At 38.9% G+C, this 17,477-nt stretch overlaps 1 protein-coding gene across 8 annotated transcripts in view; it reads right to left on the reverse strand.

Moving 5' to 3' along the window:
- tp53bp1 (tumor protein p53 binding protein, 1) overlaps positions 1-16,654 on the reverse strand; it is a 476,929-nt gene extending 460,275 nt beyond the window's left edge. For 5 of the 8 annotated variants that reach the window (XM_051920206.1, XM_051920208.1, XM_051920207.1 and 2 more), the window contains exons 1-2: positions 16,102-16,244; positions 10,202-10,332 (exon numbers count right to left, since the gene is read on the reverse strand). The gene's annotated coding sequence lies outside the window, so the exon portion shown is untranslated. Of the gene's footprint in view, positions 1-10,201; positions 10,333-16,101; positions 16,245-16,303 lie in introns of those variants that run through there. The other 3 variants (XM_051920211.1, XM_051920209.1, XM_051920203.1) reach the window with 2 other exon arrangements.
- Between the last annotated feature and the right edge of the window lie 823 nt (positions 16,655-17,477).

Below are 17,477 nucleotides of genomic sequence, written 5' to 3' on the forward strand. Positions count from 1 at the left end.
GGGATTGTTCTTGCATTGCGTTGTATTCTTGCTGGTGCTGACGCGACACTGGAAGGATAGACGGATATAATAATTAAACATGTACTACGAAGATATTTCAATGTTCCTTAAAAGTTTTGAAGAATCGGCATGCTAAACTTACAAATGGCTTCACGTCTATTACATAGCTGATTGTGTGGCGATTGGGTATTTGGAGAAAGAAAAGTAAGGACAGGATTGGAGGTTAGTACGTTTGAAAGAGACAGTACTGCTGTGATAAATTATTTCACTGAAGGTCGCGCATGGCGCAGCAAGCCTCTTGCACGAGATATGAACAAGCACTGCGCCACCGTGTTCCCATGTTTAATAACATGCTTTCATTCCTATCATCATGAAAAAGATATCACGTATACATCTCAGTATTTTAATTATTCAGAGAGCTGTAATATCACGAATGTAATGGATTATGTGTCCTGTTGGAGAAAGAGAAAGCCCGTTTAAGAAGCAGGTAGTGATTCACACACAGAGCACAAAGAAGATCAAATACAGAACAAAGCATTTAATGTCCTACTTTAGTTACAATGGGATTTGAGAAACTAGTAAATTAAACGATTTTAAGATGAAGTTTATGATGTTCTACTTTAATGGCAAAATAAACTATGTGATTAAAGTGGAAATTTCGAGATTAAAGTTGACATTTCGTGCTTTTTTCCCACTGTGTGCCTATTTTTTTGTCTGTACCCTAATAAGTTTTCATATGACACTCAGATGGTGGGCTACGACTTGCCTTTTCACGGCCGACTTTGATATATGATTTCTTTTATATTTCGGGCACTGTGCGACTTTGTAAACTTCAGCTTTCGAGTTTCTCCGACACTCTGTCACTCGATCAACTTCCTTTTGTTGATTATACCACTGATTAAACCAACAAATAGTACGTTTTTCCTTTGCTTCCACTTGGTATTCGCTGAAATTCTTATATTTTCCTCTGTGCTTTTCCCATTGTCTTTTCTCAGAAGGCTATTTATATTGATTTGCATATTCAAAGAGGCGTAATTCTGGGAGGAGTTGGGGCGGGACAGAAGGCGCGTGCACGTGCGTTACTTTTCACGCTGATTGGGATTTATGTAGTGGAAGAACGTTAAAGTTTGCATACGTACAGATTCCTGCATCTGGATTTTTCTGTGCGTACGCACATTCCCGCTTTTGTGCTTACGCCATGTTATAGTGTGAGTTCTACGCGCGGCTTTATACATGAGGCCCCAGGTGCACAACTGTGGCTTCAGGTTTTCATTCTAAACCTTCTCTTAATTAGTGACCAATTTTTGCTGCTAATTAAGGCTTGCCTTAATTTGAATTGATTTAGTATTTAAGACTCAGAACCCCTAGTTATTTCTTTTTTCTTAATTAACAACCAAAAGAAATCAAGCCAACACACGACCATCAACTTGTGCCCATCATACAATATCAGAAAATAAGGAAAGGTGAAGGTCTCAATAATGTTGATCTGTTCAAGTCCACAAAACATCTGACAGTGTTCTTAGAAAAAATGAAAATCAATGGTTTTGAAAATGCCTGATATGGCAGAATGAAAGCATCAACAAGTCATGGAATTGAATAATGAGTTTAATTAACAACAAATTAAGAAATTGGCTGGAGTGAAATTGTTTGAAGTTTGAGGCCTTCACTTATCTGGTCATCTATTGGCTCACTTCACATCTCATTTCTGTTTGGGTGCCATTTAAGAAAAAAAATGTGAAATTCAGAGAACCAAATTTTAAAAAACAATTCAATTAAATGAAGAGAAAAGAAGTTAATTAACAGCAAAATCTTGTCATTAATTAAAAAAAAGGTTTATAATGAAAATCTGAAGGCACAGTAGCACTTCGGGAACGGAATTGGAGACTCCTGCGCTGTGCTGAGAGAATGCTTTTATACAAATACAACTGAAGAAGAGGTGGCATCCTAGGCAATCAGGTATGAAATGTAAGGAGAAATTCTGGAAAAGCTCAAGGACAATGCAATGGTTAGCAAGCATGCTATAAGCCACCAGTGCTAGTGCCTAAAGCGTTGTGGCTGTGAGAAGGTCTTGCTTCGCTAGAAGCAAAAAGGGAAGTGAGAGAGAAGTAGAAGCAGAAGTGTTGTTTTACAATCCAAGAACAGCCCGGAGAGATGCAATGGCATCGATAAGGTGGTAGGAGCTTCATGGACTTAATTAAGCCCCTGATCTACAGCACCCAGCTCCAGTGACTGCATACATAACAACAGCAATAAGTTGATAATCCTTTTGTCCATCATATACAATATAGCTCATGACAAATATTACATCATTATATGAATGTGTATAAAAGCCCAAAGGGACTCCTACTCTTTGATTTTATATACATGAAAGACCATGTGCAACAATTACAGAGGGGGCTAAGACCTTGATACCTGCACATTCAAGAAACACCCCCAGACCCATGGCATCACTTTAAACTTAATGGGACCCCCACGAGTTAATCCATTGAAATATATATACAGACTTTCAAAGGAAATCCCAACCTCTGACATCTGAATTCATTTATATGCTTGTCTGCTTACTTTGAACTTGGATGCCCCACTCCCCTGCTCTCTGAAATTCTTTGCATCTTCACTTGAAGTTGGCTGGTACTTCTCAATTTTTTTCTTTTAATTACTGGCACTCTTAGGTGTGTACCAGGAGTGTTTTCTAGTTTACTGGCCTTTGGCCAATCACTCCATTTGTAACTCCATTTGAATTCTAATCGGGAAGCCAAAGAATTTGTGTAGTGATGTAGTGATGCTCAAAGCCACAGCTCCTCTCTTGTCACTCTTCACATTAATACATCAGTGTAATGCCTAGGGTACCATTACTTCTGTGTATCCACTTCAGGCACTGCTTTGCATGTACAATTGCACATGTGGACTTTACAGGAGGACCACACATGTTAGGTTAGGTCAGGTTGGGGATCCCTCTCCCACTTGGACAGAGGCAGTGGCGCTGTAAGAATTATGTTTCTAGACTTCTCTAGCGCCTTCAACACCATCCAACCTCTGCTCCTTAGGGACAAGCTGACAGAGATGGGAGTAGATTCATACCTGGTGGCATGGATCGTGGACTATCTTACAAACAGACCTCAGTATGTGCATCTCGGGAATTGCAGATCTGACATTGTGGTCAGCAACACAGGAGCGCCGCAGGGGACTGTACTTTCTCCGGTCCTGTTCAGCCTATATACATCGGACTTCCAATATAACTCTGAGTGAGCCACGTGCAAAAGTTTGCTGACGACACTGCTATCGTGGGCTGCATCAGGAGTGGGCAGGAGGAGGAGTATAGAAACCTCATCAAGGACTTTGTTAAATGGTGCAACTTAAACCACCTACAACTGAACACCAGCAAAACCAAGGAACTGGTGGTGGATTTTAGGAGACCCAGGCCCATCATGGACCCCGTGATCATCAGAGGTGACTGTGTGCAGAGGGTGCAGACCTACAAATACCTGGGAGTGCAGCTGGACGATAAATTGGACTGGACTGCCAATACTGATTCTCTGTGCAAGAAAGGACAGAGCCGCCTGTACTTCCTTAGAAGACTGGCATCCTTCAACATCTGCAGTAAGATGCTGCAGATGTTCTATCAGATGGTTGTGGCGAGTGCCCTCTTCTACGCAGTGGTGTGCTGGGGAGGCAGCATTAAGAAGAAGGATGCCTCACGCCTGGACAAACTGGTGAGGAACGCAGGCTCTATTGTTGGCATAGAGCTGGACGGTTTGACATCCGTAGCAGAGCAACGGGCACAGTTTGACATCCGTAGCAGAGCAACGGGCACTCAACAGGCTCCTATCAATTATGGAGAATCCACTACATCCATTAAACAGTGTCATCTCCAGACAGAGGAGCAGTTTCAGCGACAGACTGCTGTCACTGTCCTGCTCCACTGACAGATTGAGGAGATCGTTCCTCCCCCAAACTATGCAACTCTTCAATTCCACCAGAGGGGGTAAACGTTGAACATTATTCAAGTTATTGTCTGTTTTTTACCTGCATTTTTTATTACTCTTTAATTTAAAATTTTTTGCTGCTGGAGTATGTGAATTTCCCCCTGGGATTAATAAAGTATCTATCTATCTATCTATCTATCTATCTATCTATCTATCTATCTATCTATCTATCTATCTATCTATCTATCTATCTATCTATCTATCTATCAACTGGTACAGTGCATTGCTGCACCCATCACATGATGAAACAGCTTGGGATCCTAGTTGGCGATTCCTCCCAGGCAGACACATGGACCAGTCCCACTCTCCAGAGATGACCCTCTATGTGCTGTAGCCAGGTGTTACGTGTGCATCCCCTTGGCCTGGTCCAGCCACTTGGGTCCTCAAAAATGAGGATCCTGCGAACCGGATCACCCTCTGGGAATTGCAGCAAATAAGTGACAATCCCTCACAATGAAGGTAATGTGCCTCATTCGACACAAAGTCAAATCAATGGTACCCAAGGATTCTCCGAAGAGACACAGTACCAAAGGAGTCCAGTCTTCATCTCAGGTCACTGCATAGTGTCCATGTCTTGCAACCATATACCAAAACAGGAAGCACCAAGACTCTAAAAATTTGGACTTTTGTACTTTTGCATAGATATCGAGAGCGCCACACACCCCTTTCTGGCGACTGCATGACCCCCCAATGCTGTCCTAATCTGTCTACTGACTTCATAGGAAGAGTCACCAGAGACATGAATGTTACTGCCGAGGTAAGTAAACCTCTCGACAAGGTCAACACTCTCTCTGCAGACATGAAAAGAAATATTTTACACATAAACAAATGAAAAACATAAATCTATAATAATGATAATAATATACTGTATAGTCATATTTCACGTTTTTACCACTAACTGCACATTTCAGTTCAAAATAATATACTTTCCTATAAAATAGTGTTTTGCAAAGACCATAAACAAAAACCAAGTCAACAGGAAAATCAGGGATTCATAAACAAAAGCCAAGTCACTAGGAATTGCAGGGACTGACCTAATGAAGGTATTTTTTACTCATGGAAGACTGTATACCGAACAGTACCGAACCGAATACTGATCTCATTTCTCTCTCTCTCACACACAGGTGGAAGCACGAGCGTAGCAGTGAGCAGAAGCACAGAGCAGCGGCGTCTCCCACAGGCACGTAACCCTTCGCAAACACCCGAGCAAGTTCATCGGAAGTAAAGCCGGCAGCTGACCAGAATAAATAACCGGCAGTGAGAAACTTGAAGCCGACGGTCTCTGAAGCAGAAAGCACTTAAGTAAACTACAGAAAACGGAGAAGATGACATCAATACTAAACGTAAGTTCTATCTGCTCTCTGCCCGTTGAGGGCACGTTTATATGTTGTATGTCCTGCAGCATGTACAGTTCAGGTTTTCCGGCCGACATTGTAGACAGCTTAACCTGCCAAAAGTGTTTAGTTAATTTAGAGTTGGTCGGGAAATACGCGAATTGGAGGACCGCGTTAGGAATCTGATAGCGATTAGGCAAACCGAAAATTGGATCGACTCGGTTTGTTTAGACAATTCGGCTACTTCTGATTCGGCTACAGTCTCTCCTGGCCCCACTGTAGTCAGTGCACGGCCAAAGTCAGCAGCACCAATTCAGACACAGGGCGAGTGGGTAACAGTAAGACGGGGGTCTAAGAATCCAAAATGTAGTCCCCCGGCACCCAGGTCACCAATTCGGACCCAGAACAGATTCTCAGCACTCCGCAGCGCGCCTGTGGAAACTGAGGATAAGAAAGTGCTCATAATTGGCGATTCCATAGTGCGGAATGTTAGAATTCCAAACTATGTTAAACTAGCAGTTCATGTTAAGTGCCTCGCAGGGGCCAAGATTTCTGGCATAGAGGCCGCATTGGACCGTGTCGCCGACGATGAAGTATCTACCTTATTGCTGCATGTCGGCACTAATGATATTTATTCACAGCAATCTGAGGTATTAAAGAGGAACTTCATCTCACTTTGCATCAAAGCTAAAAGAAAATGTCGGAATTTAGTTGTATCTGGCCCCTTACCAAGATTATATAGAGGGGATGTGATTTATAGCAGATTGCATTCCCTTCACTGCTGGCTAGAAACCTGGTGTGCAAACAAAAGCATAGTGTTTGTGAACAATTCGGATGATTTTTGGGAAAGGCCTGGATTTTTCAGAAGAGATGGTCTTCATCCTAACTGGAGGGGATCTTATGTATTTTCCCAAAATATGGCAGCAAAACTGCCTGGTTGACTGATTAGAGCACCATCCAGGCAGCAGTCATGTGATCTTAAATCACAGGCTATTGTTTATCCCACCTGTTACTTTCCTGAAGCTGTTACCCATAATCCTTGTCTTGGGGCATCCAGTAAATTTAGTCTTGATACAAACCTTAAATAAATTGATAACCAAAAAATAAGGTGTATAATTAGACCAAGGGATAAAACCAGACCCTCCACCAGGGGCATCTGTAATAGAAATTTACTAAAAATTAAAACAAAAAGTATATCACCAATTCAGAAAGAAGCATACAGTTTTAAATGCTGCTTATTGAACATTCGCTCTCTTGGCACTAAAGCTGTTTTGGTAAATGATATTATATTAAGTACAAAATCGGATTTGTGTCTTCTCACCGAAACCTGGCTTAGTAAATGTGACACTGTGCCCCTAGCTGAGGCGTCACCAGATGGCTACTCGTTCCTTCATAAGTCTAGAGATTCAGGTCGAGGAGGGGGCCTTGGAATAATTCATTGTAACAAAACGCAAATCACTTCTAAAAATTTAGGCAACTTTACATCCTTTGAGGCATTCATTTTAAATATTAAAACAGATTCCAACACAATTATAGTGCTAGTCTATAGACCACCAGGGCCATATTCATTGTTCATGTCTGAATTTAGCAACCTTCTATCTGATTTGGCTATAAATTATGATCACGTAGTACTGATGGGAGATTTTAATGTACACATTGATGTGGAAACTGACACTTTTAGCAAATGTTTTACTTATTTGTTAAATTCAGCAGGATTTTGTCAGAATGTCAGAGGTCCAACTCATAATCATAACCACACATTAGATTTAATTATAACTTACAAAGTTGAAATTCAAAATTTAATTATTACTCCATTAAATGAAGTTATTTCCGATCATTACTTAATTACATTTGATTTAGTCCTGCCCCTGCCAGCAAACTCCCAGATTAAAACAAAGACAGGGCGACATCTAGATTGTAATTCTGCTTCAAAATTTATAGATGCTTTGAGTAAGTCGAGTGTAATTGTGGAAAACCATTTAGATCAGTTAACATCAAATGTAAACACGGAAAACAATTTAGATCAGCTAACATCACATTATAATGTGACCTTGAGAGATGCTCTGGACACAGTGGCTCCCCTTAAAACAAAAGTGGTCAAAGCACTTAGAAACTCTCCCTGGTTTAATGAAAACACTCGAGCTCTTAAATTAGAGTGTCGAAAACTGGAGCGCAGATGGAGAACAACAAAGCTACATGTCTTTCAAATTGCATGGACAGAGAGTGTTAATAAATATAAAAAAGCCCTCTTTAAAGCTCGGTCAGAATACTATTCTACATTAATAGATAACAATAATAAAAAATCCTCGGGTACTGTTTAGAACAGTGGCTAAATTAACAAATGGAAATTCAGATCAACAGTGCAAAATACCAACAGACATTAGCAGTACAGACTTTATGAACTTCTTCAATGAGAAAATTAAAAATATAAGATCCCAGATCTCTGCATCACAGTACAAACCAAATACTAGTTTAGCAGACCCTGTCTCACATTGCACTCAGCACCTTAGTAATTTTAATCCTGTAACTGAGCAGGAAGTATTAAGTTTAATTTCTAAAATGAAGCCCACTACTTGTTCCCTAGATCCAGTGCCAACAAAACTAGTAAAAAGTGCAATGGATGTTCTTGCAGCGCCTATCCTAAACATTATCAATAGTTCATTATTGCATGGCACAGTACCTGATACACTAAAAGTGTCAGTCATTAAACCATTACTTAAAAAGTCAGACCTTGACCCACATATACTAAATAATTATAGGCCTATTTCAAATTTACCGTTTCTCTCTAAAATACTAGAAAAAGTAGTCGCCAGTCAGCTTCAGACACACCTTACGCATTACAATTTATTTGAGAAATTCCAGTCTGGTTTTCGCACTGGTCATAGTACAGAAACGGCACTAACACGGGTTGTAAATGACATTCTGATATCCTCTGATGAAGGAAACTCCACTGTAATTATGTTGTTGGACTTAAGTGCAGCATTTGACACCATCGACCATTCTATTTTACTGCACAGGCTAGAAAATGATGTTGGGCTTACAGGCACCGTGCTCGCTTGGTTTAGTTCTTACTTATCAAATCGATTCCAATATGTACAGAAATGTGCTGACAGTACTCCATCATTACACACAGAAGTTCAATATGGTGTCCCGCAGGGCTCAGTACTGGGACCTTTACTGTTTTCACTTTACATGCTTCCACTGGGATCTCTCATTAGGAAACATAATGTTAATTTTCACTCGTATGCAGATGACACCCAGTTATACCTTTCATTTAAATCAGATGAAGTTTCTCCAATGCTGTCTTTAATTAGTTGTGTTAGTGAATTAAAGGAGTGGATGAATAAGAACTACTTGTCTTTAAATACAGATAAAACAGAGATGTTAATTGTTGGAGGGAATGATGCTGATCACAACAATATTTTGTCATCATTTAACTCAGTGGGAATCCCAGTCAATTTTACTGAATCAGCCCGCAATCTAGAAGTTATCTTTGACTCTAGCATGTCATTTAAAGCGCATATTACAAAGTTGTCCAAAACATGTTCTTCCATCTTAAAAATGTTAGGAAATTAAGGCGCTTTTTAAATAAACAGGATTCTGAGAAACTAATTCATGCATTTATCTCTAGTAGGATTGACTACTGCAATGCGGTGTTCACTGGATGTTCAAACTGTTCTTTATACAGCCTCCAGTTAATCCAAAATGCGGCTGCGAGAATTATTACAAGAACAAGAAAATATGAACACATAACTCCAGTTCTTAAATCCTTACACTGGCTCCCGGTTAAGTTTAGGGCAGATTTCAAAATCCTTCTTTTAACATATAAAGCATTAAATGGTCGAGGTCCGGCTTACTTGTCTGAACTTATCATGACTTACAAACCTGAGCGCACATTAAGATCTCAAGATGCCGGTCTGCTTATGATTCCAAGGATTAATAAAATAACAGTGGGAGGTCGAGCTTTTAGTTACAGGGCCCCTAAACTGTGGAATGGTCTGCCTGCTACTATAAGAGATGCCCCTTCGGTCTCAGCTTTTAAATCCCGGCTGAAGACTCACTACTTCAGTTTAGCATATCCTGACTAGAGCTGCTGATTAACTGTACAGACTGCATCTCTGTTGTTAGTCATTAGCACTTAAACATAAGTAACTTGACAGTTATAATTGTATACTAACCCTCACTTATTCTGTTTTTCTTCTCGGTACTCAAATGTGGCACTTGGTGCCATGGCCCACCTGCCAAGTTGTTTTGCCTGCCTAAGGAAAAGTCATCCCAGATAGAGGATCGCAGGAATCGTGGGAAAGAGGGGTCCTTTCATCGGATTGGCTGGCCCAGCACTATTTCAGCCGTGGAATGGCCAAATGGGGGAGGCAGCTTGAAGGATGAGGTCTCCAGGACTCTACACAAATCCAAATCTTATCATGGGATATATCATCTACTGTTAAATTCTGCTCTGTACTTCTAAAATTTATATTTTTTATTTCTTACTATATTGAGGAATTGTTCTGTTCTGTGAACTGCATTGTATTGTATTGACCCCCTTCTTTTGACACCCACTGCACGCCCAACCTACCTGGAAAGGGGTCTCTCTTTGAACTGCCTTTCCCAAGGTTTCTTCCATTTTTTTCCCTACAATGTTTTTTTTGGGAGTTTTTCCTTGTCTTCTTAGAGAGTCAAGGCTGGGGGGCTGTCAAGAGGCAGGGCCTGTTAAAGCCCATTGCTGCACTTCCTGTGTGATTTTGGGCTATACAAAAATAAACTGTATTGTATTGTATTGTATACATTGTCAAGCTTGGGTCACAAAGTTGCACAGGAGAGCAGAGAAGGTTTTCCGTGGAGTAAAAACTTTATTGCTGAACTGACAGTTACAAACACAAGTACCTTTTAGAAGCAGTCTGGCCCCACAGGAAACAGCTGTCAAATGTGACGGCTCGGCCCCCCCCGACTCCCGGTTAAAAGAACATAAAGTCTTCCTCTTCAAGCGGGTACAGTGGTTCTCTAGCAGAGGGGGTCTGGGGGAGAGAGGACAGGAGAGTCAGACATTAGGATGTCCATGGCTCTGTCTTAAATATTCAAAGCTCCACGCGAGAAGCACATCACGTGGCAAGCCTGCAGCTGATCCTGTATGGAGGAGGGGGAAGAGTATGCAAAAGTGTGTTTATTAGAACATTAGAACACTCTAGACGAGAACAGGCCATTCAGCCCAACAAAGCTAGCCAGTCCTATCCACTTATTTCTTCCAAAAAAAACATCAAGTTGAGTTTTGAAAGTCCCTAACGTCTTACTGTCTACCACACTACTTGGTAGCTTATTCCAAGTGTCTATCGTTCTTTGTGTAAAGAAAAACTTCCTAATGTTTGTGCAAAATTTACCCTTAACAAGTTTCCAACTGTGTCCCCATGTTCTCAATGAATTCATTTTAAAATAACAGTCTCGATCCACTGTGCTGATTCCCTTCATAATTTTAAACACTTCAATCATGTCACATCTTAATCTTCTTTTGCTTAAACTGTATAGGCTCAGCTCTTTTAATCTTTCCTCATAATTCAACCCCTGTAGCCCTGGAATCAGCCTAGTTGCTCTTCTCTGGACATCTAGTGCTGCTATGTCCTTTTTGTAGCCTGGAGATCAAAACTGCACACAGTACGCAAGATGAGGCCTCACCAGTGCATTATAAAGGTTGAGCATAACCTCCTTGGACTTCTACTCCACACATCGTGTTATATAACCTAACATTCTGTTAGCCTTCTTAATGGCTTCTGAACACTGTTGGGAAATCGATAGCTTAGAGTCCTCTATGACTCCTAAATCCCTCTCATAAGGTGTGCTCTCGATTTTCCGATCACCCATTGTGTATTCAAACCTAACATTTTTAATTCCTATGTGTAATACTTTACATTTACTGACATTAAATTTCATCTGCCATAAATCTGCCCAAGCCTGTGTGCTATCCAAGTCCTCCTGTAATGAGATAGATAGATAGATAGATAGATAGATAGATAGATAGATAGATAGATAGATAGATAGATAGATAGATAGATAGATAGATAGATAGATAGATAGATAGATAGATAGATAGATAGATAGATAGATACTTTATTAATCCCAATGGGAAATTCACATATAACGGATTACAAATTATATGCTAATCCACCTATCTTGGTATCATCTGCAAACTTAACCAGCTTGTTACTTATATTCCTATCTGAATCATTTATATATATTAAAAATAGCAGTGGCCCTAGCACTGACCCCTGTGGAGCAACACTCTTAACATTGGCCAATTCTGATAAGGTTCCTCGCACCATCACCCTCTGCTTTCTGTGTCTAATCCAGTTCTGCACCCATCTACAAACATCACCCTGAACTCCCACTTCTTTTAATTGGATGCCCAACCTCTCATGTGGCACCTTATCAAATGCTTTCTGAAAGTCAAGATAAATAATATCACATGCTCCACTTTGATCATATCCTTTTGCTGCCTCCTCATAGAATTCCAACATTTTAGTAAAACATGACCTCCTTCTTATCCTTAATAATTCCTTCCATTAATTTTTCTGTGATGCGTGTTAAGCTTACTGGCCTACAGTTGCTTGGATCTGCCCTGTCACCCTTTTTATATAATGGGATGATATTTGCCATTTTCCAGTCCTTTGAAATCTCTACAGTGTGCAATGACTTCGTAAAAATATGTGTCAAGTGTTAATATATGTACTCACTAGCCTCCTTAAGAACTCGAGGATAAATATTATCTGGTCCTGGTGATTTGTTTGATTTCAACTTATTTAATCTGAGCAGCACTTCTCCCTCTACAATTTCCAAATCCCTCAGTACCTCCTTAGAGGTCGCATTTACCTCTGGGAGGTTATCCACTTGCTCACTTGTGAACACCTCAGAAAAATGTAAGCTTAGGGCATCTGCTATTTCATTGTCTGTATCTTTTAATTCCCCTTTACTATTTCTGATGCATTTCACCTCCTCCTTGACTGTTCTTTTACTACTAAAATACTGAAAGAATCTCTTAGGATCTTCTTTCACCTTATCTGCTATATTCCTCTCTAACTGTCTTTTAGTTTCCCTGATATCCTTCTTAATGGTTGCCCTCATGTTCTCATACGCTCTACGATTCACTTTGCAGTCATTACTGCAGTCTTATATGCCTTATAAAGCAGTTTTTTCCTTTGCAACTTCTTTTTTTAATTTTTATTAATCCACCGTGGAGTTTTTTAAAAATTTCCTATTAATTCCAAATTTAGGTATGTATCTGTCTTGCATTACATGTAAAACATTTTTAAACCTGTCCCACTGTGCCTCGACTGTCTCCACACTTAAAGGGAAATAAGTAATACAATAAGCTTTTAAGTAGTAGTATTAATATCTTTCAATTATACAGTAAAAGGTTATACCTGCAGATGCAGGTGGAGCACAGGATCAAGTAGTAACATAGAATGATCAGAAACCCCAATATCCATACTTGTCTATTAACAATAAAAGCATGAACAGTTTTACTATGCACTTGTTAATCATATAACATCAACAGAATTTTAAATGATGTTCATGCTACCTAGAGAAACAAGTAAGAGTATTATGTATTGTTCCACAATTGCTTCTGTTTGAAAATAAAACTGTACTAACATTTGATAATACAGTACCTCAAACTCCAGATGAGAGTGTACTTCTGCTGTTTTGGGAATTTGTGTCAAAGAAGGGCAATGAGAAAAAGATTATTCTCTTTCAAAAAAAAGCTATTCAGTACAGATTCTAGTCATAACAAGATAAACAATTTTCTGTTTTTGCACGTGGTGTCTGGGTAGTTGATAACTGAATACACCATACCATTTTCAAGTCCTATCATCAGCAGGGTCATGGGGGCCAGATATATTCAACATATTAATGGGGCACAGTGGAGCAACAGGTAGTATTGCTGCCTCATAGTGCTTGGATCCCTTTGTCTATTCATATTTTTATCTCAAATTAATTTTTTAAATTTTCATTTATCTTTTAAAAATGTATGGTATATTATTTTACAATTTGTGTGCTGTCCTATCATCAGCAGGGTCATGGGGGCCAGATATATTCAACATATTAATGGGGCACAGTGGAGCAACAGGTAGTATTGCTGCCTCATAGTGCTTGGATCCCTTTGTCTATTCATATTTTTATCTCAAATTAATTTTTTAAATTTTCATTTATCTTTTAAAAATGTATGGTATATTATTTTACAATTTGTGTGCTGTGTTAATCACCTTGTAATGAAGCTTTCTGTGAAAGATGTTATATAAACTAAAGATAGATTGATTAATCTTACAGGAACAACGTAAAGAATGCAGTACAAATAGGGAAGCAGGCATTAGAAAAATCTAAGGAATGTGAAGGGTAAGCTAACACAATTTACTTTTATAGGCCATCAAAATAAGAGGTTGGGAGCACAGAACAGTAAGAAAGAGAAACAGTCTGAGGATGACACACTTTCTCTTATTAACCTGAGCATTGTCTGGTGTGCTAATGTCACCGGTTTATAGTGGCATCATTATTAATGGGTTCCACACTTGCCTGTTGTAGATATTTACACAGGCAAGAAAACTATGAAGATTTCTTGCACAGAGGCCACACTTAAAATGGCTTCTGTGGGTAATGTATTAATGGTAAATGCCAGTAATATACTTGATTTAATGCCCCAAGCCAATTAAATGAGCAATATAATTCCATTTTCATAATTATGTATTTCTGGAAACAGTATTTTATGTAAAAATCAAACAATAATTCCATAATGAAAAAAGAGGTGCTTATTATCAAATACTCAATGAAAGAAAATCAATATCATTTCACTTTTTTTAACATTCTTTTTTTGGTATGAGGTGTTGAAGCGTCAGAAACTATCCCATGAAACAAATAAACATCAATCTGTTTTCTTCAGTATGTTTTTTTCCCCAATATGTGTTGACGAAGCATCCAAGACTATTTAAGCCAGCATAAATGCAAGACAAGAAAAAGCCACAAACGATATTAATAACTTACAGAACAAACCTGCAGGAAAATTTAGTGTTGAATGAGCTATAAACTTTGCAGAGAAATTTTAATCAAGAACCTTGCATAAACATATGGAAAAAATACAAATGTACATGGCATCCCAGCCTAGAATCCAACAAGGGTCTAAGTGCTAAGAGATGGCAATGCTTGTTGGCAGCTTTTACATCATATTATAAACATCTCAAAACTGGTTAACCCAATTAAGGGTCATGGGGGCAGAGGGAGTGGTCCACCCTTGGAGGCACTTTTTTAGTGGTGCAACCTATTAACAATCCTTACTACTAGACTTTTTAGACTTTTTTGACAATTTTGTTTCATTCAAGCTAAAATGATTTATCTATGTCAAAATTACACTATTCTCAATGTTTAAAAATTGTTACAAATACATATGTTGCAAAGTTTTATTTCACAAATGTGAATCTTGACCAGTTTCCTGATGTACTCCTACCGAAGACTCTCTCCATCAACTTATTCTGATTGAAAGAGATGAACCCTTCAATCTCAAGATGAAGCGAACAAAAGAGAGCGGTGCTGCTTTTGGAAAAAAGAAGGCAAGGGAAGAGGTATTAAAAAAGAATGAAGGGACATTATTGAAATACCTCAGTTGTGAAGAAAGCTCAAGTAGTTCTTTATCTTCAAGCAATGAAATGAATGACCAACTAAACATTCCGTATGTTAACTTAAATGATACCAGTCCTTGGCCAAGCAAAATTAACGACTTAATCTTACTGGTACATCAAGGTGCATCTGTGGTTCAACATTTAGATTCTGTTTCAGTTATTTGTCAAGGTACATCAGTCAAACGGCAAAATAGAAAACTTACATGCAACTGTTTTTTTCAAACTCTACCAAATTGTGAAAAGCCGTTGAGATTGTGCTTGCTCTTCATCCAAGGAAGCTCTGTACTGTTTTTTTTTTTTTGCAGACTGTTTTCAGACAGAAATCATTCACATTTTAATTCTATGGACGGATTCAATATGTGGTGGAAACTGAATTGTAAATGATTTGAGAATGAATCCAGTGCAGCCCACGTTTGGAAATTCTCACAGTGGAAGGAGTTGGAAATTAGGATTAATTGTAGAGCAACTCTTGACAAAAAGAATCAGCAAGTCAACTCTTGATAAAAAGAATCAGCAAGTTATTGAAAACAAAGTGAAAAAGTGGAGATAAATCCTTTTAAGATTGTTTGGCAGAATTAGATTCCTAGTAGTGACTGAAAACAAATTAACAATGAAACTGACAACTATTCTATATTGACAGAAAATAGAGGATTTTTTTCAGAATAAGGTCGTTTGTAAAATAGTTAATTTGATGAACACTCGAATATCCAGCCAATTATCAGTATGTGTGTTTATCACATTTCAATAATATTTATAAAAGTTACTTATTTTATAAACACAGTTCTCAGTTAAATAAGAGCTTCTGATATAGTGAAAGAGTGTGCTTACAATTAATTTAATAACGGGTGTAAATTGTAAGCGTAACAGCTCACTCGGGCAGATTTGTTCAAGTTAAACACGCCCAGCTCCAAATTGACAGTCACAGAAAACGCATCATCATCATAATTCCAGTCGTGAAAGGGTTTACTCTTTTAGAATATAACGGGTGTAATTAAAATTAACCGATTGAGCGGGACCACTTATCGTGATGTTAAATAATAATTTAACAGACAAGACTTTCTGATAGGGTATTAAAATATTTGGATTGCAGTGGATCTCAAGAATACAACAAGAAAATAAACAACGACTAACCGTTGTATCAGTCGGCGACGCTAGTCTTGCACATGCCTAGTAGCTCGAGCTAGTACTATACCTTGCTGCTACCAGTAGTTTAAATTCCGAAGGGCACACAGTGATCGCTAAACAGAATTTCAGCCAAATAACCTCAGCTCGTCGAAACGTGAATTCAGCCAGTGTGCGTTTCACTTTGCAGATAAACTGTACACATACTCACAGCTGAAAGGCCAGGTCGCGCGAGTAACCGCTGTAGATGTATCCTGCTACGCTCAAAGAACCGTCGCCACAGCACGGAAAGGAAACAGCTTTCTGTCCTCGCGTTGTCTGCAAGTTGCTTTGCATGACAGGGTGTGAGATAACATGGATGACACTTAAAGATACAACGGCGTTTTGTTATTGGAAAACAGTCATCAGGGGCAACATGTATTTAACGCAGGGTTGTTAATTATCACAAAATTTAGAAAAAAAAATCATAGGATGCTACGGATATTAAAGCTGAATGCTGAAATGTCACTGCGGCCAGCAAATTAAATGTGGTTTTCGCAACCATGACTCTATAAAACCTATGAAGCCAACCCGATCCGCCTCTCAGCTTTAAAAGCCACAATCTGACCAGAACTTGCATACGTCTGTTATTAAGAAAAAATACAAGTAACACAGCATCTGAATAGATTTGTAAATGCGAGCTTAATTTAAAAGAATGCTGTGAATTTGTCATAAACAGAATATAAACGTGCGCTGCGACAGAAGATGCGACGTTGGTAATTATTCTGCATCAGCCTCCACGTATGAAGACGATGGCTGTGCAAATTTAGCATCCATCTGATGATCTGCCTTTATTTAAAAATAAAGACGGCTTTCTAATTTCCAAGATCCTTAAATTAAACGTATCCGTTAGCTGTGTCTGTTATTGGTTTTATCACTGCCATTATTCTGTGGGAGATATGCAAATTAAGATTTTCATTGCAGAATGTACAGATGATTAATTTTTTTTTTACCTCAGATATACCTACAATCTTTACGAGCCATTCACATATACAAACGTATCACCTTAAACAATTACGTAATGTGCTGTAACATGTAATCATTTTAGCTTCGTTATTACATTCTTCGGTGCTACTCTCAAAGTCTCTCCTCGGTTTGCTTAAATAGTTATCTTCACACTCGTCTGTAGAACCCGTTAACGTACAGTACTTTACAGCTGCCTGTACCTGCACTCAGTAAATGTAAAAGGCATTACAAAAATAAACTGAATTGAATTGAATTAAGGACTTGTCTTCGGCTCTTTCGCAATCCTTTGGTTCCTCTGCAACTTGAGTTTGCTTGATGTGCTTCTTCAAAATTAAACTCGAGTTTTTCATCTAAGCCGAGTTGCAAGCCTTTGCAGTCGA

This window comes from Erpetoichthys calabaricus, chromosome 17 (assembly GCF_900747795.2).
Source record: "Erpetoichthys calabaricus chromosome 17, fErpCal1.3, whole genome shotgun sequence".
In the NCBI taxonomy this organism is placed as follows: domain Eukaryota; kingdom Metazoa; phylum Chordata; class Cladistia; order Polypteriformes; family Polypteridae; genus Erpetoichthys; species Erpetoichthys calabaricus.